Raw genomic sequence first — 23,289 nt, forward strand, 5'->3', positions numbered from 1 at the left:
AGAAAGGTGGTGGTCAACATCTAGGAAGGTGGCATGCTGGGTTGAGGAGAACCAGGTGAAGCTGATGGGAGAGAAGGTGTTGAGGTTGTGAAGCAACGAAGATAGGGTGTCTTGGCCCTGAGTCCAGATAACATAGATATTATCAGTAAACTTGAACCAGACTAGGAGTTTAGTGTTTTGGGAGGCTAGGAAGGTGTTCTCTAGATGGCTCATGAAAAGGTTGGCATAGGAGGGTGCCATGCGGGTGACCTTGGCTGTGCCATGGATTTTTTTTATATACCTTCCCTTCAAATGAGAAGTAGTTGTAGGTTAGGTTAAAGTTGAAAGGCGTATGAGGAATGAGGTAGTGTGTTAGGTGTCTGAAGAACATTGGGAAAGGTAGTTGGTTGGAGGGTGTTGGTCAATGAGGCCTGAAATTCTTTCAGTTGGGGGGGGGGGGGGGGGGCACAATAAACAGCCACTTGGGGCATCCAGGATTGTTTGGTTTGTGGATTTTGTGGAGCACATAGGTGGGTGTGCAGGGTGTCATAGGGGTGAGGAGGGAAATGGATTCAGGGGAGATGTTCTGGGAAAGCCCCAAGGCTTTAAGCAGGGATTGGAGTTTGTGTTGGATCCCAGTGATCACTCTGGCAGAATTTATAGGTGGAGGAGTCAGATAAGTGGCAGAGGCCTTCTGCCAGGTAGTCACTGTGATTCAGAACAACAATGTTGGAACCTTTATCTGCAGATAGGATGATCAGGTCAGGATTTGTTTTGAGGCTATGTATGGCTGTTCTGCCTTCTGCTGAAAGGTTGGTGTTCTGAGAAGGGGACATGGGGAAGGATGGTGAGGCTCAATTGGAGGTGAAGAATTTCTGGAAGGTAACCAGTGGGTGGGAGGGTGGCAGGATCATGGTTTGATAGTGGTATGAACTGGAAGAGGCAGTGTTCAATGTTGGAATTAGGGTGGTTCTGGTTGGAGTGATTGGTGGCAAAGAAGTGCTTCCATTGGAGAGATTGGGAGGAGGAGAGTAGGTCTTTGACAAGTCTAGCGTGGTTAAATGTGGTTGTAGGGCTAAAGGTGTGGCCTTTGGATAGGACTGAAACTTCTGTGGAGCTGAGGGTTTTGGTAAAGGTGAACAACAGTGTTATGGGAATGATTTGGCTCTGGATTTGGTGAAGGGATAGTAGGAAGTTTTGCGGGATGTGGCAAGTTAAAAAGGTCAGCTAGGCAGGGTTTAGCTGCTATGAGGGGTGGATGAGAAAGAACACTTGAACATTATGGGTATGATAGGGGTTGGATAATGGTGCCCCAAGGTGGCAGTAAGGTGTCTGTAGGTTGGATAACTTACGGGGGTGGTGTCTGGAATGCTCCTCCAGGTGCTGGAGAGTGAGGGAATCAATTTGAGAGATCTGTTATACGGAGTAGGGTTTGCAGAGTAATAGTATCTTGCAGAGAGAGCAGAGGTGGTTCTGGGATGATATGGAGATGTGTTTTGTGCAGTACCTGGTTGGTGAGGGCTAGGAAAGATGTCGGTCACTGTGAAAGGAAGGGTGGGGTCCAGAGAAATGAATCTTTACAGTTAGGCTGTTTGAGGGGAGTCCATGGTTTAGGCAGCATTTGAGAAACAGGATGTGGGAGTAGGCTTTAGCCAAGGAAAACAATACTTTTCTGAACTGATGCAGGAAGATGGAGAGAGGGGCCATTGTGGCAGAAATGGTGTAAAGGAAATGGGAATGACATAGAAACAGGCAAAATAGGTGTTGATGGTTGTGAGAGGAGCTGGATAAGTGAAAAGAGATGTAAAGATATGTAAAAAATATATGAAGACAGGCAGAAACACACACAGATATGCAAAAATACGCACATATATGTAAAAATGTGCACAAATACATAAAAAAACACAAAAATATTTGAAACCACGTAACAATATGCATAAATACATTGCACAGCAATTATCAAATATGGCCACCAGGGATGAAAATGGAAGTTCGATCATGAGTTCATGTTGGAGTAGATTTAGAATTCCACAGAGTCATCACATCATCACTCTGGTGAGCTCATGTCGGACTTGTATATATAGAATTTAATTCTGCCTAACAGACACTGTTTGTGGTAACTGCGCTTAGAACATTCAGACTGCGAGATTTACGGACTTGCCGTGTCACACAGCTCAGTGTCTTTGGTTGCTTTTTGTTTAATTTGGAAATCAAGAATTAAATATCTATAAATAATTCCATCCAAATTCCCATCACTCACAGCAGTGAGTGATAAGTGTGTTTCAGTGTTAAATAAAGAGTTGTGTTACTTGATGGTATCTGTTAATTCATTGGACTGTTCTCTTTGTGTACAAAAGGAGAACACAACAATTGTAATTGAGAGAGCTAAGGGAAACTTTGAGAATGTATCCCTTTTCTATATTCACAAGGCACTGGATGGTATTTCTGGGTCCTTAAAAGGCATTAAACAACTTCGTAATGGAACACTTCTAGTTGAAACTGCTATGTCACATGAAGAATCTAAGCTTCTGGGATGCAAGGCCGTAGGTGGCTACCCATTGTGGCTGAGTTGCCTAACACTCTTAATTTCTGTAAGGGCACATTGACATTGCTCGGATGTACTGGAGATGGACCCTAAGGAGTTGTGTGAAGAAACAGGGAGTGTGACGGAAGTGCAGAATTATATGAGGAGAGTCATTGGCATACTGTAAAAAATGACAACATTTATTCTAACCTTCAGCACTCCAGAATTACTTGAACATATTCGTATGAGCTATACCCATCTTATGGTTCAACCATTTGCTCCCAACCCAATGCGATGCTTCAAATGTCAAAAATTTGGTCATACCAGTGTGGTATGTAAGGGGAGAGCTATGTGTGGAAATTGTCGAGACCCAGCTGATGAATCAGGTGATCCTTGTACACTTCCTCTGAAATGTTTAAACTGCTACAGGGATCATGCTGTATGGAAGAGGAAGAACGGGTTTTAAAACAAAGAAAGGAAAATTCAGGTGTTGAAAGTTAAGAGTTGCATACCCTATGGTGAAGCTAAATGATTATCGAAGTTTTGAAACCTTTTTGCTTCTTGTTTTGCATTGGCCCTTAAAAAGCCAGTCGCTAAGTATGATGCCTCCACACAAACCAACACCGCAGATTCAAGCATAAGTACGTGCACATGTCAATTTCCATGTGGGAGGAAAAGCTTAACGTGACCCTGAAACCATTCATAAGTCATCAGCAATGGACTTGGAACATTGGCCACATATCTCTGCACACCATCAGGGACCCACTAAGCTGTCCTCTCTACCCATGCGACTAACTCCTCTCATAAGGAAGAAAAAACTCTCACACAAAAAGATATTCAAAAGTGGCAGCAAGACTGTTGGATCGGCAAGCACTCTCCCTTTCCAAAGGTGATTTTAAGATTGAGGATACTGATATCTTCTTGGAGGAACCAGAGAGCTGGGCACAGCTACTCCTCCACCTGACCTCTTGGGTAAATCGCCATTGCTGAGGAAGCAGGACCAAGAACAATCCATGTCAATCAGTGGCTCCCACAGGGGCTTTGGTGTTTCAGTGGAACTTCAGTGGATACTAATTGCATTTGGAAGAATTTCAGCTCTTGGCCATGGAGAGCCTGTTCTACTTCAGCTTACAAGAAACTCATTTTAGAGTCACCAACGCACCTGTGTTACAGGGCTACTATTCCTACACGAAGAATAATCTTATGAGTGACAAGACTAAAAGTGGGGTGGCTGTTTCTTTCAAAGATGGATGCTACTTCTCTCGTGTCCCTCATACCATGGCCATACAAGCTGTTTGAGGGTTAAGGTCTCATACAATTTAAGAACAATGTGTGTTCTTTTATCTTCCACCTCACAATCCGTTGGATGCAAATTCACTGACAGAGCACTTCCGGGCACTTCTCCCCTCATTACTCCTCAGGTATGACTTCAGTGCACACAATGTATTGTGGAGCTTGGCTACCACCTGCTCCAGGGGTCAAATTATTGAGTATCCATTTAGAGAGAACTCCATGTTTAACTCTAGTCAAATGATAATTTTTCATCTTCATCCCTTTACCATTTTTCTCACCAGCCATTCTAGACTCAGTTCAATGGAAAGTGATCACAGATTTGCATTCCAGTGACCACTTTCTGGTGTGGATCCATCTGCTGATTCAGATGGTGGTCAGTTAGAGACCGCAATGATGGATACTTCAAAGGGTAAGTTGGTTGTGATACAGTCAGCAGGCTGCCTTCAAACAGTAGGTTTGTGCTTAGGAGATGGTGGACCATGTCACCTTCGTGATCTAACTAGATGCCGCCGATTCCGTTCCTCAGTCTAACAACCACCTCAGATGATGGCTTGTTCCTTGGTGGAATTAAAATGTCATTTGGCAATCAGAGTCAGTCACATAGGTTTGTGACAATTCAAACACCACCCAACTGCAGAAAATCTTCATTTCTTCAGGTCTACATGAGCACATTTGAGGCAAGTAATAAAAGAACAGAAGAGGAACTCCTGGAAGGAATTTGAGACTTCCATTAATCAGTCCACTTCCACTGCATGAGTTTGGGGCTCAACAAGGTGGATTTCAGGCAAGATGCCTGGAGCACAATAGATGAATACTTCAAAAAGTGGAGACTGACACCAAATCCAACGAAGACTGAAGTCAGCTGCTTTCACCTTAACAACAGACTGGCCAATGCGCGAAGTTGAATGTCACCTTTAACGGTTAGGTCCTTCACCACCAAGACTTTCCAAAATATCTAGGAGTGACTCTTTATAGAACCCTCTCCTACAGGAAGCACATAGGAAACACCACAGCAAAGCTGAGATCACACAATAACATCATACATCATGGGGCGCAAGAGCTATGACAACACTGCAATGGGCTGTCTTAGGGCTGGTCTATTCTGCTGCCGAATACTGTGCCCCAGTGTGGTTTAATAGCACAAATTTGAGAGAAATTGACATAGAGCTAAATGCAGCAATGAGGACAATAACAGGCTGCATCAAATCTACTACTCTATTCTGGTTACCACCTCTAAGCAACATTGCGCCACCAGACCTCAGAGACAGAACTTCCTCCTCAGGGAATACCAAAAATTGCCTAAAATCCCCAATCTTCCAATGCACTCTGATGTTCCTGCACTCCGAATGAACTGATTAAAATCTAGGCAATCACCTGTCCTATTGGCAGAATCGCTACAGGCAGCTACTTTCAAGTAGACAGAAATGTGGAACACCGTTGCCCATGAGGAACATCAGACCCTCCAAAGACCTGACACAAGACCAGCCAGTATGGAATTAAAGTGACATGCTCAGAAAAAAATTAGTCAGATCCACACAGGCCATGGCATCTGTGCTGAAAACCTCTACTGATGGTGAAAGGCTTTGTCTTCTCAATGTGGCTGTGGAAATGAACACCAGATGATCCATCAAAATGTAACAAGCTGTAGCAGAAGAGCCTACCATGGAAACTTGGAAGATTTCTTTGAAGCGACAAAGGCAGCCCTTGAATGGCTCAACAAATTAGATATTAATTTATAGACTTATTTTTTAAATTGTAAATTATGAAATTAATATATTTTTGTAAAATTATGTAATCCACAATTGTTAGTTGCTGTTCATATGTAATGCCATAAGCTAAATAAATACGATCTTCAATTCTCGCTGTGGGAATTGGAATCAGTTCTGTCTGCAGTCAGCGATGCTGCTCCAGGATTGGATCAAATTCATTATGCTATGCTCTGTCATCTGTGCCCTGGTGTCCAAGACAAGCTCCTGTCTTGTTTCAATCAGATCTGATTTGATGGACAGTATCCTATTTTTTGGAAGAAGCAATATCAGTTCCCTTATGGAAATCAGGCAAGATCGTGCCAGCCCTAATAGTGTCAGTGGTGTAACTCTTATCAGCTATTTGGTTAAGACTTTCAAGCATGTGGTCAAATGCCACCTCCTCTGGCTCCTCAAATCATGGGGTCACCCTACCAATTCCATTGTAGTTTCAAGTGATGCTGTTCCACACTTGACAACTTAATTGTACTGGAGATGGTGATATAGGAGTCTTTCATAGCTTCAACCATTTACTTGGTGTGCATTTTGATCTTGAATAAGCATAAGATGCCACTTGGAGGTAGGACATCTTTCACCAATTTCATGAATGGGGACTGCATGGACATCTTGTGTTTCTTATTCACTCCTTCCTCAAGGACACATGCTTTCACCATTGTGTTGTTGATTTCTTGTCTGATTGCTTTGTTCAGGAGAATATGGTCCTCCAAGGCAGTGTATTCAGTGCACACTGTTCGCAGTCACTATCAGTGGCATCTCCTTTGCAGTCAGAATCTCAGTTAAAAGTTCTTCAATAAAAGTGGTTTTAGGTTCTCACTTGAGAAGACTGCTTGCATCAACTTTACCCATGCTCATCTTAGTTGTCACCCAGTGGAGCTTACAATAGGGGACACTGTTTTAAATTTTAATGTCAGTGTGCACTTTTTGGGCCTGCTATTTGACTCTAAATTAACCTGGTTCATGCACCTGAAATAATTGCAAACAGAGGGCTTCAAACCACTAAATATTTTGAAATGCCTAGCAGAAAGGCATGGGGACCTGACCTGTCCCACTCCTGCAGTTTTATGGGACACCACTTGGCAGATCACCATTACATTGCAACAGCATCATTTATGGATCAGCACATATTTCCTACCTCAAGATGTACACTGTCCACCATAAGGGCACTGGGACATTGGGTGGAGCCTTTCGGTCTCACCCAGTTCAGAGTCGATGTGCAAAGGCTGGTGACCTACCACTGCCGATTTGGTAGCATCTCCTTCTGGCTTCATAAGCCTTTAAAACTTCATTGTTGCCTCATGGAATTTAATGCGGTTGTCCACACCAACTTTGTGCGAGTATTCAGGTATTGCCCCCACACAACCAAACTGTTTGGGATTAATGCATGCCTTATGATCCTGTCCTTTCTTTTTGTCAATGTTTTCCACATATTTCTTTCCTTGACATTTCTGCAGAGACCCTCCTCATTCCTTACCTTACCAGTCCACCTAATTTTCAACATCCTTCAATAGCACCACATCTCGAATACTGTGATTTTCCTTTCTTCCAATTTTCCCACAGTCCATGATTCTCTGCCACACAATGCTGTGCACAAAGTATACATTTCAGAAATTTCTTCCTCAAATTAAGGCCTTTGTTTGATACTAGTAGACTTCTTTTTACCAGGAATTCCCTCTTCGCCTGTGCTAGCATGTTTTCTATCCCCTCCTTGCTCCTTCTGTCATGTGTTACTTTGCTTCCAGGCTAGTAGAATTCCTTAACCTAATCTACTGCATGGTCACCAGATTTAACATTACATCCATCATTAATATCATTTCTGTTGCTCCTAATTATTTTTGTCTTTCTGTGGTTTACCCACCTACCATATCCCATGCTAGTTAGACTGCAGCTGGTCCTATAACTCTTTTTCACATTCACTGAAGATAGCAATATCATCTAGAAATCTTATCATTGATATCTTTCCACCTTGAATTTTAATCCACTCTTCTATTTCTGTCGTTGGTTCTTTGATGTACTGATTGGACAGTATGGACAAAAGACTGCATTGTTTCTGATATCCTTTTTAATCTGAGCCCTTCATTCTTGGTCTTCCATTCTTATCGTTCCGTTGTGATCCTTGTGCATTTTTTGTGTTACTCATCCTTCTCTATAGCTTATTCCAACTTTTCTCAGAATTTTCGAAATATCTCATGAAAGTGTTTTCATTCTTTTTAAGTCTTATTTTTCTTATCAAGTGCCACCAGAACTGACTCTCTGCTGCATTTACCTTTCTGAAAGCCAAACTTCTCATCATCTAAAAGATCTTCAGTTTTCTTTGCCATTCTTCTACATATTATTATTGTCAGTAACTCGAATGTGGAAACTATTAAACGGATTGTGCTACAATTCTCACACTCATCTGCCCTTGCTATTTTCAGGATTGTGTGGATGATATTTTTCCGAAAGTCTCATCGTAAGTCTCCAATCTCATAGATTCTACATACCAAGCTGAATAGTTGTTCAATTATCGCTTCCCCACTCACTTTAGAATTTTTGAAGAAATGTTTCTGAAGTATCCTTGTACTGTGCAGGGATGAAAGACACTTCATAATAACTGTTTGTAATGGTATAGAAAACAGAACTAAAATACAATGTCTCTAGATGAAAATCCACACAGTTGAAGTACAAACAGAACTATCTCTCTCAGATGCTGCATGACATGCGCATACACAATGGAGTCCACGAGTCATTGTGGGCAGTGGAACAGAAGGAGCAGAGGTTGATTGTCATTAGGATCCAACCTGGCACTTGGAGTAAGTCTTTGAGATGATGATACTTCCAGAATATGGGTGTCAACAGTTATGGGGGATGATGGCTTGGATGACTATAGCTGCTGGGGGGATGTTTTGCAGCATGTCATTGGCCAATGTGAAGCCCTGGGATGTAACTGCTCCAGCTTGGTCTGGCGGCAGCCTAAATAATCTTCCACAGAACGACGACCAAATGGCGCTATGGCAAGTGACGCAGAGTAGTAGTGCTGTGCCTACAGTCCTCTGTGCTGCGACAGGCACACTGCCTGTCAGCAAGGTCGGCACCCCTGATGCTGTGACAGCTACTGGTGGCTTGACTGTATGCAGAACCATGACTCTATTTATAAACAATCTTTGTGGTGAGGCAGGAGCAATACCTGGCAATCTTTGTGGTGAGGCAGGAGCAATACCTGGCAAGTGAAGCATACTACACATTACTGTGGCAGCCAAAATATGCAGGGGCAATCCTGCGTACACCGTGCCCCTCCCCCCTTAAAAAGAGATGGTTCAACCCTCTCAAAGAAGTGCTGCATCCAAGGGAGTAGGTTGAACACAGCCACCAGTGCAGACTGTCCAAACAGCTGGAATAAAACAACAGCAGAGTCAGTCAATGTGTAAGCATCTGCCTGGGAACTGACCAGTGCATTGCTAAGCACAGTAACACAACCTTGCAGTCTACTAACATTGAACAGAACCATAACACAATGCATAAAAAGAACCCCGACATGGCACGAACACTTTAATAAGAATTAAATATACAGTGAACATGGATGCTGAGCTGAGGGTGTAAGACTACCACACCTTATACATGAGAACAGAAAAATCACATAAGCAGTGCATAACAGCTTCCAAAATCTCAGGCACGTGAAGATACTGAAACAAACTACTAAACAACACAGGAAATTGATCCCAGTAAAACAAATATTCCATGCACTCTTAAGTCAACCAGCCTCCACATGCAACAGTGGGGCTGACTGGGCATAGGCAGAGCTTATGCAAAATTTCTGTGAAGGCAGCCCAAAGCTTGGAAGAACACACGACTGGATTGGTGGCGCCAGTGGGAACAGTGCTGGGCTGGTAGCAACAACAAGAGCGGCCCCTGGTGTGGTCAGTGGCAGCGGGGAAAATGGGCTGGCTGCAGGGATGGTGGTGGCTGCGGCAAGGGGGTCAGCCATGACAGGACCAGTAACAGATACACTGATCCGACAGCTAGGTTTGATGTCAACAGGGCTGGCAACAGCAGGAGGGTTGGCCGTAACAGGGCTGACGAAAACAGGAATGGCGTTGTTGTCAACATGGGTGATAACAGGTGGACTGACCAAAACAGCTGGTGATGACCAAACTGATTTAGAAGGCTTGCTGCATCATCAACAGGGCGGCTGATGACAAGAGGGCTGGCCAGCACAGGGATGGCAACACGTGGACTGACACCTGGATTGGCATCGCTGACAGGCTGAGTGATTACTGGAGGGCCAGTCGAGACATGGCTGGCTTTGACAGGCCTGACAAATGTACCGAAGTCAATATTGACAGGCTTGGTGATGACTAGAGGGCCAGCCATGTCAGGACTGTCACCAAAAGGAGTGACACTGAGAGGCGAGTCAGTCACATAAGGGCAGCACCGATGGGAGGGCCGGTCATGATGGGGCTGGCACTAACAGGACTGATGCCAACAACAAGGGAGTTGATGTACAATGATGTCACAGGTAAGGGCTATGGCGAGAGGATGGGACTACCACCGTAGACCTCTGTGAACACAAAACCGAGGGCCACACGTATAACGGCTTTGCGAACAACTTGACTGAAGTAGACCCAGCTTGCCCCACACACAACTTCTGGACACCCAGTCTGGACACTGTTCACGAACAAGCTCACTGTGGGGAAGATTGTCGGACATTGACCAAGAATGTGGCACACACACTGCTTGGCCGGAGGTGACAATCATAAGTGTACATCTGTTTCACTAACAAGTCATAGCCCGGGAAAACCTAACAATGCAAACGAACAATTACTGCACCCATACTAGCACTAAAATGAACGCTGTGTTACACACCTTAATGCTGTAGGCCATAAAATGCCACTCCAACTGCTGATGGTACAACGACCAATCTTTCTGATCATTAAACACACAAAAAGTCGGTGCAGATGTAGATGCAACTGTAGTAGCCAAAACCTAAGTGAGCTGAGTTACACCCTGCAGCAGTTTCTGAATTTACTGCTCCTGTAACTGAATGAGTCGAGACAGACCACTTGGATGAAGGGACAGACATGATAAGAAAAAAGTAACACACAAAAAAACTTACATGAAAATACACTGCCAGTCCTGGAATGTGAACTGTCACAGGAGTACGAAAAATTCATGAAAGAACCACTGGAAATAATACACACCAATATTGTCAACTAAGAGAATTCGCACTTGTAGAACGTGTGAATGGAAAGCCTGAACTACATAAGAAATTAAGACAGTGACCAAGAAACTTGTTTCTCTGACTTGCATAGACTGAGAAACTTGTCCTGTAATTAGAATTGTGGAGTGCAATGAGCACCAACTGCCTTCTGACTGCGTGACAATGCAAGAAGTGTGGAAACACTGTCCCACCAAAACAACCTAGCCCAAAACCTAGCTGTTTAAAAACTATATTAACAAACTTGAAGTGAAACTTGTTCAGCAAAATGAACCAATACACAGCAGAAGCACTAAAACATACTTTAAGAGTGCTGAAATACGAAACCTTTTACCTCATCATCATTGAAGCATAAGGCAGATTGGGGGGAGGGGGGGGGGGGGGAGAAGCCAGAGTCAAAATGCACTAGTACCACAAGTGTGAAAGAGACTCATTGCAAATGAAGCATGGCAGATTGGAGAAGAGCAATGAAAGACCTCACAGAAGTGCTTTTGAAGTAACCTCATACTAAGGAGTGAGAGAATCTTTGTAATAACTTTTTATTAACAATACACAATACAATGTCCCTGGATGAATGTCCACACAGCTGAAGTACAAACAGAACTGTTTCTCCTGGGTATTGTGTGAGATGCACCTACATGAAGAAGTCCGCAGGTCATGGTAGGCTCTGGATCACGAGGATCCAACCTGGCATTCTTATGTATGTCCATTAGATGATGATATTTTTGGTACGTCGGGCATTGGCAAATGTTGGAGGCGAAGTCTTGGATGACATAAGCTACCGGTACGATGACATGTGGTGTGGCATGCCACCTGGAAGCAGCAAACAGCAGTCCTGCGTAGTGTTGGTGACAGGTGCTCACAGCAAGGGCGATGACTTGGTATGGTGAGCTGCTAGTGTAGGTGGTGTGAAGCCCTGGGACATAACTGCTCCAGCTTGGTCCAGCGGTGGCCTAAATAATTTGCTACAGAAGGATACCCATGTGGTGCTGTGAGTGCAGGTGACATAGCTTCATATAGAGGTAGTGCCCTGCCTACAGTTCTCTCTGACGCGACAGGCTGCTGCCTGTCAGTGAGGTTGGCGTCCCTGGAGGCTGTGGTGGCTGTTGCCAGTGTGACTGTACACTGTACCATGACTCTTATTTATAAACAACCTCCATGTTGAGGCAGGGGCCATACATTGCCCATGAAGCATACATGTTACTGCAGTGGCCGAAATATGCAGGGGGCAGCCCTGAATACACAATATTATCTATGCCTTCTGCCTTATTTGACCACAGGTCTTCCAAAACTCTGTAAACTCTGACTCTATGTCTTCCATATCATATCATATCATCAGACAAATTCTCCCCCTCGTAGAGGCCTTCAGTATACTCTTTCCGACTATCCTTTTATTTCTGTATGTTTAACAGCGAAATTCCCCTGTGCACTCTTAATGTTGATGCCCTTGTTTTTAGTTTCACTAAAGGCTGTCATGATTTTTCTATGTCATGATTCAGTCCATCGGATGACCATATCTTTTTCAATTTCTTCACATTTTACTTGCAACCATTTTCCCCTGTTGTCCATGTACTTCCTATCTGTTTCATTTATAGGTGACTTGTATTGGTATAGTCCTGCCTTTTCCTAAGCATTTATGTGCTCCCTTCTTTTGTCAGTCACTTGAAATATTTCTTTACTGACTTTTTTTTTTTTAATTGCTATATCTAAACTGAGCTTTTGTATATCTCTCTTCAGATTTTCTAGCTTCCCTAACACATTCAGACTTCTGACATGAAGAATGTTATTCTTTCATTGGTTGCTCAATTATTTTCTCATGGCAACCTCCCAGATATCAAAATGGGGACTAATCCAGAATCTTTTGCCAACAGAGAGATCTCCATGACACTTTTTCAATTACAGGCCACATGCATTATGTATCTTTAATATAGTGGTTTTCATTGCCTCTTGCATCCTCATACTATTGATCATTTCTGATTCTTCTGCCTTTTAGGCATGGTTTCCCACCCTGAGGGCAAGAGGGTACTCTGAACCTCCTTCTGTCCTCTGTCCATTGTCAGAACAAGGTTGACTACTTATACTGGGAGTCTTCAGTTGCCATTGCTGTTGACTTTTATTCATGATTTAAGCAATGGCTAGAATCAAACCTGGGAACCAGGACATTTTGATTATTAGCCAAACACGGTGTCCCTAGACCATGGTGACAGTCTATAGCTCTAGTTGAATTAAATCCAGTACTTCTTAGGGAATTATGTCAGAAACTGAGTTGATGCAAGTAGAAAAGTTTTGCTATTTGGCAGGAAAATAACTGATGATGGCAGAATTAAAGAAACTCTTTCTCGAAAAAGGGTAAAGTGTTAATATTGAGTATAAATTTATCTGTAAGAAAGTTCCTTGAAAGTATTTGTTCAGAATGTAGGCTTATGTGGAAGTGAACTATGAATTATAAACTGTTCAGATAAGAAGGGAGCAGAACCTTTTCAAATCTAGTGCTGAAGATTTGATGGATAGATCAAGTAACTGATTGGTTGGTAGGACCTGAGGCATCAAGGGACAGATGAGCTGGTACTAGAGTAAAGTGTGATTGATAACAATTGTCAAGGGAGGACTGGATCCAGTAAGAAGGCTTAAATAGCTGTAGGTTGTAAAGACTTGCATGAAACACATGAGTTTGGAGGGCTGTATGACATCAGTCTTTGGATTGATGACTTCAATAACAACAATTGTAGAGGGAGGACTGAATCCAGTAAGAAGGTTTAAATGGGTGTAGGTTGTAAAGACTTGCGTGAAACAGGTGAGTTTGGAGGGCTGCATCACATCAATCTTTGGATTGATGACTTCAACAACAACTTGTTACTTTGCGACTGCATTTTGATTTACCTTTTGTGAGACTTAACAGCATTAATAGTGAATAATGATATTTTTTTCTTCAAGTGTTGTAGCTGTGGACAGTACTATTCTTCTTGAATGGACTGCTATGAATACTGTATTTGTAAGTGATAAGTTTCCCCAGAAAATTATCCCATAGACTAATAAATGTAAATACACCAAACATGTTATTATGATGACTGGTTGGTTTCAAAGTTTTTTAATTATGTGGTAAACAATCAACTGCCCAGTTGTTTTCACCAACTGTGTTATCAGAGTGTATCAGTTGCTATATTTAATGTCATGTTTTGCTCAGTGTTGAGGGCAATGGACTGAATGGAACGTCATCTGGCTTGATTGTTCATCTCATCTGATTCCTCAAATGTTATGCCAACCATTCAGCATTTGTACCACGTGCACAAGTCAGACAAAAGCACCCAGGATACCCTTTGCCCGTTGCAGGTAAGGAGATAATTGTACCATTCTCCCAGATAACAGATGTCATAGGAGACTATCTCTACAACTATCCATGAATCTGGCTTCTATACTGCCTGCAAAAAAATGTGAAGCACCCAGAGTTGGAGGAGGAAACAAAACTTCACAGACTTAGAGAGTATGTAATGATATTTCAGTGATTACAAAATAGAACTCACAAGTTGTTGGATAGTCGAAAGCCCTCATTCTACCATCTGACACTGTAGTTCCATTCTTGCTATGCCTTGTCGGTCCACGGAGGACATGGCCACACAGTCTTGTGACGTCCAGTTCAGCACTGCAGTTGTAAAATTGTCTAATGCCATGGTAGCATCCCCATCTCCTCCTCCTACAGCTGTGCAAAAAGCCACCAAATTTTCGCCCCAGCTTTGAAATCACCTGCTACACTGCTGGTAGGCCAGAAGGGCAAAAGGAATACTCCTGCAAAGACTTGTTATGCGCCTCCAGCCAACAGCTGTCTGAGTCTTCACCTGCTATGATAAAGGCTCTAACAAATCAAATAAAGGCAAACGGTCTTTTCCTTCTCTGACTTGGAGAGCCTCTTCAACGGTTTCACCATGTGATACCCTCACCCAGCTGACCTCCATTTGACTGGTGCACATCGTCTATTGTTTTTCTGCTGTGGAATCCACAGGCCAACCCAGGAAGAATGCTGATGCCTCTGTAGATTTCATGGACCAGGCTCCTCCAGCTTCTGTGCCCTGTAGCAGTGAGTCTTTAAAGCCTGGCACTTGGCAGCCACCAAGGTGACTAGCCTTCCTTTCTTCCCTTCTCCCCATTCCCCATTATTACCCTTCTCCAATGGAATGTTCACGGCATTAGGTCCACAAGGAGGAATTACAGCTGCTCTTGGAATTGCATCATCTGGTTCTTTGCTGCCACTTTCACCTCCCGTGTTTCCTCCTGTTCCGCCTTGACCTCCTTCTGAATATGGCATTCCATCTCATGAAGGAGTCGTGTTGCTCATTTGGGATGATATCCATAGCCAGACCATCTCACTGAGCACCTGACTGCAAGTTGTTGCAGTCCATATTTTCCTTCCTCGCTACACCTTTTCCCAGTGTAATGTCTACACCCCTCCGTCATTCGCTGTCACCATGACAGACTTCCCCTAATTTATTGGTCAACTCCCTCATCCCTTTTCGCTGCTTAGTGACTTTAAAGTGCACCATCCTCTTTGGGGATCTTAAAGAACCTGTCCGAGAGGTGCTGTCTTGGCTGACCTCAATCAACTCAGCCTCATCTGCCTTAACTCTGGAGCACTCATGTTCCTTTCAGACTCCACAGACACCTATTCTAATTTGGACCTCTCATTCTGCACTGCCCAGCTTGCCCATCATCTCAAATAGTTCTTTCTCCCTGATGTGTACTCGACCAACCATTTTCCAAGCTTTATCCATGTGCTGACTCCTACCCCACCTACTTATAAACCCAGTTGGCAGCTTTCTAAGGCCGACTGGAGGCTTTACTCCTCCCTGGCAACCTTCGACGAACAACATTTCCCCTGTTCCGATGACCAGGTAGTGTACATTACAAACATTATCCTTACTGCCACAGAACATTCCATACCTCATACTTCCTCTTTACCGTGCCATGTTCCGGTCTCCTGGTAGACTGAGGTATGCCACGATGCGATTTGAGTATAGAGACATGCTCTCCGTGTTTTTACCAGTCATCCTATGATGGCAAACTGTATTCATTATAAACAGTTGCATGTGCTGTGTCGTCACATTCTGCAGGATAGCAAAAATGGTAGCTGGATTTCATTTACTAGTTTTTTTAACAGTTTCACTTCCTCTTTCCTGTTGTCTGGAGAAACTTCCTTCAGCTCATTGAGACCAAGGTTATTCCCTGATTTCCAGCCTGACCATAGCAGATGATGTCATTGTGGCCCTATTGCTATCTCCAACTCCTTAGGCTGCTATTTTGTGGAAATTTTGAGCCCCACCCACTATCAACCCTCCTTCCTCTTTCAGAAACATGTTGAGGAGGCTTGGGTGATACCCTCCTCCTTTCAGAATTGTGAATGCTACAAAGCCACTGTTACTATGAGGGAGCTAGACCATGCATGCACTTCATCCTGAACTTCTGCCCTAGGGAAGGACAAAGTTCACCTTCAGATGTTGCAGCACCTTTCTCTTGCGGGCAACCACTTTCTACTTCATATGTACAATTGTATTTAGTCAGATGGCATGTTTCCCAGATGCTGGTATGACTACCCATATCTAAACATGGTAAGGACAAACACCTTCATTCTAGCTACCACCCCATTTCTCTCACCAGCTGTGTTTGCAAGATGATGGAACATATGATACCTGGCCGACTGATGTGGTGGCTCAAGTCTTGCACTCTACTAACAACTCCACAATGTGGATTTTGAGCATGCTGTTCTCAGTTGATCATCTCGTCACTTTGTCAACACATGTCATGAATGGTTTTATGTGCAAATACCAGACTGTGGCTGTTTTTTGATTTGGAGAATGCCTACAACATCTGCTGGAGGACTGTTATCCTCCGTACTCTATATACATTGTGCTTCTGAGACCGCCTGCCCCTTTTCCTTCAGGAATTTTTAAAAGACAGAGTTTTTATGGTACATGTGGGTACGGTCTTGTCGGACACCTCTTTCTTGGAGAATGGGGTGCATCAAGGCTCCGTCCTCAGCATCATCCTCTTTGCTATAGCCATTAACCCTAATATGGCCTCTCTCTGACCAGACAGCTCCAGCTCCCTTTTTATCGATGGCTTTGTGATCTATTGCAGTTCTCCAAGGACAATGGCTTTTGCTTTTCCACTAAAAAAAACCATTTTTATGAATTTATGACGGCACTGTGGTTTTCTTCCACTATCTTTAAATCTTAGACATGTTGCTCTTCCTCTCGCTGAAACTATGAAATTCCTGGTGCTCATGCTTGACAGAAAACTTTCTTGATCCTTCCACGTGTCTTACCTGGCCACATGCTGTTCCCTGTTCCCCATTGTCCTACTTGTTACCAGCGTTACTACCTAGGGAGCAGATCAGACCACCCTCCACCGATCCATTGCCCATTTGAAACTAGACTATGGGTGTTTTTTTATTAATCTGTACATCCGTCCATCTTATGCTGTCTTAATACAATCCACCATCATGGAAAAGTTTGGCCATTGGCAACTTTTACACTAACATGGTTTGAGAGTCTCTAGCTTAAATCCACACTACCTGCCATGTTCCCAGTGGGTATGAACCCTTCACTGCCTTGGCTTTGTGCGGCTACCCATGTTCATTTTGGACCTCATTCACTTCCCGTGGAAACTAATCTGGATTTGATCTATCACTGTAGGTTTCTAGACCTTCAGTGCAACTTGGCGATAACAGCTTCATGTACACTTATGGCTTTAAGACTAACTGTGGTGTTGGGTGTGCCTTTGTCATTGGCACGGACCATTTTTGGTATCAGCTGCTCAGTATTTATAGCAGAGCTCTTCACCCTCTATCAGACCACCCATTACATCCAGTAACCCAGGCTTTTTAATTATGTCATTTGCTCCAATTTTCCTAGTGCCATACACAGCGTCTGTGTGCTGTACACAGTTTAACCCTTAGTGCACTGTGATGTTCATGTGGGTTACTGATCACATCGGTCTGTCGGGAAATGAGGCTGTTGATGCTGCTGCCAAGGCTGCAGTCCTCCTATGTCAGCATTGGGATGATCTCTGTGTGTTGCCATCTGTCAGCAGGTGGTGTCACTTTGGCATCACCACTGGTCTTCTCTTCACAGGAACAAGCTCTGGAAATTAAACCCCTCCGAGCTGTTTGGCCAACCTCCTCTCGGCCCTCTCACTGCGAGGAAATAATTTTAGCCAGGTTGTGTACTGGGCGCTGTCATTTTAGCCATCACTATTTGTTAAGCGATGATCCCCCACCACTTTGTGCTAATTATTGTCAGCCTCTGACAATTCACCATTTCCTGACTGAATGCCATTTTTTTAACCACTTATGTTCTATTATATGTTTGCTGTCTGAGTTATGGGCCATTTTAGTAAACTATGCAGAGGCTCTCAACTGCATTTTACTTTTATACATCGTAGCAATGTGGGCAAAGGACATTTAATTTTTGGCTTGGGACCTCTGCTGTCTCTGTGGCGTATTTTGTGGACCTTTCTCCAAGAGGAAATCCTTGTTTTTATCACTCTTTCCTTCCATTGATTGGGCTTCATGTATACTCGCTTTTAACTTCTTTCATGTATTACTGTTGTAAGGTTATGATGTGGGTGCTTATGACCTTAGTTGTTTTTGCTCCCTAAAACAAAACCTGCAAACCCCCAGCAGTCCATGCTTTAGCCTCACTATCACTCCATATGGAGCTGTCTGCTTTTCTCTGACAAATGATGTGGAGTGATACAAAATGTTGCAGTGAGTCCATTACTTTTCTCAGGTTTCACAGTTTGGTGATCCTACTTTGTGGTGGTCAGATGTGGTCAACTGGAACCTTTATCATGAATATATATGCCCTCACATTCCCGTGCAGTCAAATATTGAGCTACTGTCATCTGGATATTGCACTATTTGATCAGATGACCAAATGGAGATCCACAATGAGGCCCTTCCAAATTCTGTCAGGGTCTGATAATGCTGTCTCATGAGTAAATGGCATCTCCATGTTTATCAGTGATCACTCAACATTTGACATTTTCCACGATGATTATGTCCACTACTGGGCCAGGTAATAAATTAAACATGAACAACAGTCGTGCTCTGTGGTTACCTTTCTGCCTGCCACAGAGAATTGCAACTCTTAATTATTTACATACCCACAGTATGCTTTGGTAAAGTGATGTGTCACTCAGTGTCTACCTAAATTACAAATGATGGTTGTGACACTTGAAAGTATTTTTATTAGTCAAGCAATTTAGGATCACAAACTGTTTGGAAGATTTTGTCATCTGTCTTTGTATGTACATGGGTATGGATGAACATCATGCATCTTCACTGTGAGACAGCAGTTGCAGCTTTATCATGACTTGTGGTACAAAGGGCATTGAAAAAGTTTTGCACAGTCCTCTCTAATTTTATATTTTGCTGGAGGAGAATGAAATTTTTTGTGAACATACTTGGAACATTTAGCTATACACTGAACCTACTCAATGTAGCCCCCATCAGCTGTGACACATCTGGCCCAACACTCTTTCCATGCACTTTGGTAAAATTCTGGGGGATTGATTTTTACACCATTGCCTGACACAGGAAATAAGGTCTTTCTTGCCATCAAATGTTTTATCATGGAGGTGGGCCTTGAGACGACTAAAAAGGTAAAAATCAGACTGAGCCAAGTCCGAATTGTAGGGAGGATGAGGAACAATTTTCCAATCCATTTTCCTGATTTTCTCCTGTGTCACAAGGGCTGTATGGGGTTTGGCATTGTCATGGTGTGGTCTGATGATCTGACCCTGAAGCCGTGGTCTGTGGGTCTTGATGGCATGTCGCAGCTTGTCCAATGACAAAAAGTAACAGTCCCGGTTAATTGTGGAGCCAGGTTCCAAAACATCAATGAAAATGACACCACACCTGTGGCAGTTCCTCCTGCTTTATTTATCTCTTCGTTTGTTGTCCTTGGTGTTGATGTACTACATTGCTACACTGGCAGAAAAAATGGGTTGTGGATTCCGACACTGACTACCGCAAATTATGTAGCCAACAGGTGCACAGTTGTGTTTCATAGTACTTTAATTTCACTGTTCACAAGCCCCCAATAATACACAATTATGTGGTCAGTGCACTATTATTTAACCTTTGATAAGCCTCATTAATAGCTAGCAGGTGAAACTCCACATACTGCTACAATAGTTTCTTGTTAAACATCTACGAGGAGTAAAAACATAACCACAAAGTTCACAGTTCTTGAAGAATAATCAGGTACATATGGAGCAGACACATGGCCTAATTGTTTAACACTCATTCTACAGTTAATTTGAATCATTGTTATTGCTCTAACCAGCACAGGTTACTTGTCAGAAACTTGGCCATGGACTGACTGTCTCGTGACCAAAAATCGGGCCCTTGTATATCATCACAATAATAGGTACTGAAACTACACATTGTTCGAAGTGTAAATTACAGAAATTACAATTGAAACTTAACTCATTAAATTAAGTGAATACATTGACAAATCGCATCTTTTTAACAGTGTCTTCTACTACTAGGGTTAAGCCAAATTATTTGTTTAAATCATGAAATTAACAAATATACACTCCTGGAAATGGAAAAAAGAACACATTGACACCGGTGTGTCAGACCCACCATACTTGCTCCGGACACTGCGAGAGGGCTGTACAAGCAATGATCACACGCACGGCACAGCGGACACACCAGGAACCGCGGTGTTGGCCGTCGAATGGCGCTAGCTGCGCAGCATTTGTGCACCGCCGCCGTCAGTGTCAGCCAGTTTGTCGTGGCATACTGAGCACCATCGCAGTCTTTAACACTGGTAGCATGCCGCGACAGCGTGGACGTGAACTGTATGTGCAGTTGACGGACTTTGAGCAAGGGCGTATAGTGGGCATACGGGTGGCCGGGTGGACGTACCGCCGAATTGCTCAACACGTGGGGCGTGAGGTCTCCACAGTACATCGATGTTGTCGCCGGTGGTCGGCGGAAGGTGCACGTGCCCGTCGACCTGGGACCGGACCGCAGCGACGCACGGATGCACGCCAAGACCGTAGGATCCTACGCAGTGCCGTAGGGGACCGCACCGCCACTTCCCAGCAAATTAGGGACACTGTTGCTCCTGGGGTATCGGCGAGGACCATTCGCAACCATCTCCATGAAGCTGGGCTATGGTCCCGCACACCGTTAGGCCGTCTTCCGCTCACGCCCCAACATTGTGCAGCCCGCCTCCAGTGGTGTCGCGACAGGCGTGAATGGAGGGACGAATGGAGACGTGTCGTCTTCAGCGATGAGAGTCGCTTCTGCCTTGGTGCCAATGATGGTCGTATGCATGTTTGGCGCCGTGCAGGTGAGCGCCACAATCAGGACTGCATACGACCGAGGCACACAGGGCCAACACCCGGCATCATGGTGTGGGGAGCGATCTCCTACACTGGCCGTACACCACTGGTGATTGTCGAGGGGACACTGAATAGTGCACGGTACATCCAAACCGTCATCGAACCCATCGTTCTACCATTCCTAGACTGGCAAGGGAACTTGCTGTTCCAACAGGAAAATGCACGTCCGCATGTATCCCGTGCCACCCAACGTGCTCTAGAAGGTGTAAGTCAACTACCCTGGCCAGCAAGATCTCCGGATCTGTCCCCCATTGAGCATGTTTGGGACTGGATGAAGCGTCGTCTCACGCGGTCTGCACGTCCAGCATGAACGCTGGTCCAACTGAGGCGCCAGGTGGAAATGGCATGGCAAGCCGTTCCACAGGACTACATCCAGCATCTCTACGATCGTCTCCATGGGAGAATAGCAGCCTGCATTGCTGCGAAAGGTGGATATACACTGTACCATTGCCGACATTGTGCATGCTCTGTTGCCTGTGTCTATGTGCCTGTGGTTCTGTCAGTGTGATCATGTGATGTATCTGACCCCAGGAATGTGTCAATAAAGTTTCCCCTTCCTGGGACAATGAATTCACGGTGTTCTTATTTCAATTTCCAGGAGTGTAGTTATGCAAACAGTACTTTTGACAAAACTGCTAATTACTTTGGAATTAATGAAGAGCTGATTTTGCTAACATGTTTTCGAATAGAGCCAAATAGATACTTAAAGATTGCTAGCATTTCGTCTTCCAAATGTTTACAATTATTACAGAATTTATATTTGTTTATATGTCAACAATAGAATTTAAGTTATGAAACAATCACTGATTTCACCCTATACTGAAAGATACTAACTGGGAATAGTCAAAATAAATTAGAAAAATCAGTTACGTACATAAAACTAAGCACAAAATTTGATCTGGTGTTATATTCTTTGAAACTGAGGGCCAACCTTTTTCTTTTATGAAAATACAGATTATATTCATGTATGCTAATGGTAAATAGTTCAAAGTGAAGAAATGAATTTAAGGAGGCAGATGGCAAAATAAGAGGAAAATTAAAATTATCCCAGCTTGCTTCATCACACACTGATCCTAGAAGGAGGAGGCCATCACCTTTCCGCCTGCTGTTCATGAAAGTCTTTGTTTCTTCTTCAGAGGGGAACCTGGATGACACCCCTCCATGGATTGGGTCTTGCTCTCAGGTTCGGACAAAAACAACCATGTTTCATCCTGGGTAATGATGCCATCAAAACACTGTTTCCAATCTTCAGTAAAGGTCTTCATTAGACCCTCGCACACATTCTTCCTCATCTTTTCATTTCTCTTGTCAGTAATCTAGGCACCCAACGTGCATAGATTTTTCTGTACCTTAGTGACTGTACCAGTGATACCACACTACCCAATGACAAACAAGTCATTTCAGCAAGCTGTCGTGTCGTCACACATCTGTCATTTTGGATGATTTGATCAGCGGTCTCCTTATTCACATTACTCACTGCCATCGATGGTCTACTGAATTGTGGATTGTCCAGTAGAGAGAAATCACCTTCTTTAAACCTCTGCAACCAGCACTGGATACTGCTGTGATCCGCTGAGTCCTCCCCATAAACAGGGAGCAACTTCCTGTGTATCGATGTGACAGAGTCATTGCCGGTCTTCAAGAGGAACTCCATCACCGACCGTTGTTGCAACCAGACATCTACTTCATGGTTCATTATGGCTCACCTGTAAATAAAATAAAATACTTTTATAATACCAACATATAGCTAAATGTTCCAAGTATGTTCACAAAAAATTTCATTCTCCTCCTGCAAAAAATAAAAAAAATCAGAGAGGACTTTGCGAAACTTTCTGAATGCCCTTTGTACATGCTGACTCTTCACTGTTCCTTATACCAGTGGTCAGTCAACCACATTTCTGAAATGTTGTTTTAAATACTTTCATTTTAGTGGTGAATGTTCAATTGTGAAGTATTGCGCCTCATCACTACTACTGTTAATGTATAGAAAGTAAAGGTTTATGAGATTTAAGCTCATTTTCCCAACAAGAGAGTTGTATGGATTCTAATAACATCGGTGTTGAGAGAGGAAAAATGATGGGACCACTAGAGACCTTACCTTTTCTACATTTTTTTCCATGTTAGGTTCC

At 43.5% G+C, this 23,289-nt stretch overlaps 1 protein-coding gene across 1 annotated transcript in view; it reads left to right on the forward strand.

Annotated features, from left to right (window-relative positions):
• The window catches only part of LOC126252078 (protein spartin), a 97,560-nt gene that overhangs the window by 16,124 nt on the left and 58,147 nt on the right, over positions 1-23,289 (forward strand). The window lies entirely within an intron of this gene.

This window comes from Schistocerca nitens, chromosome 4, assembly GCF_023898315.1.
Source record: "Schistocerca nitens isolate TAMUIC-IGC-003100 chromosome 4, iqSchNite1.1, whole genome shotgun sequence".
Lineage (NCBI taxonomy): Eukaryota > Metazoa > Arthropoda > Insecta > Orthoptera > Acrididae > Schistocerca > Schistocerca nitens.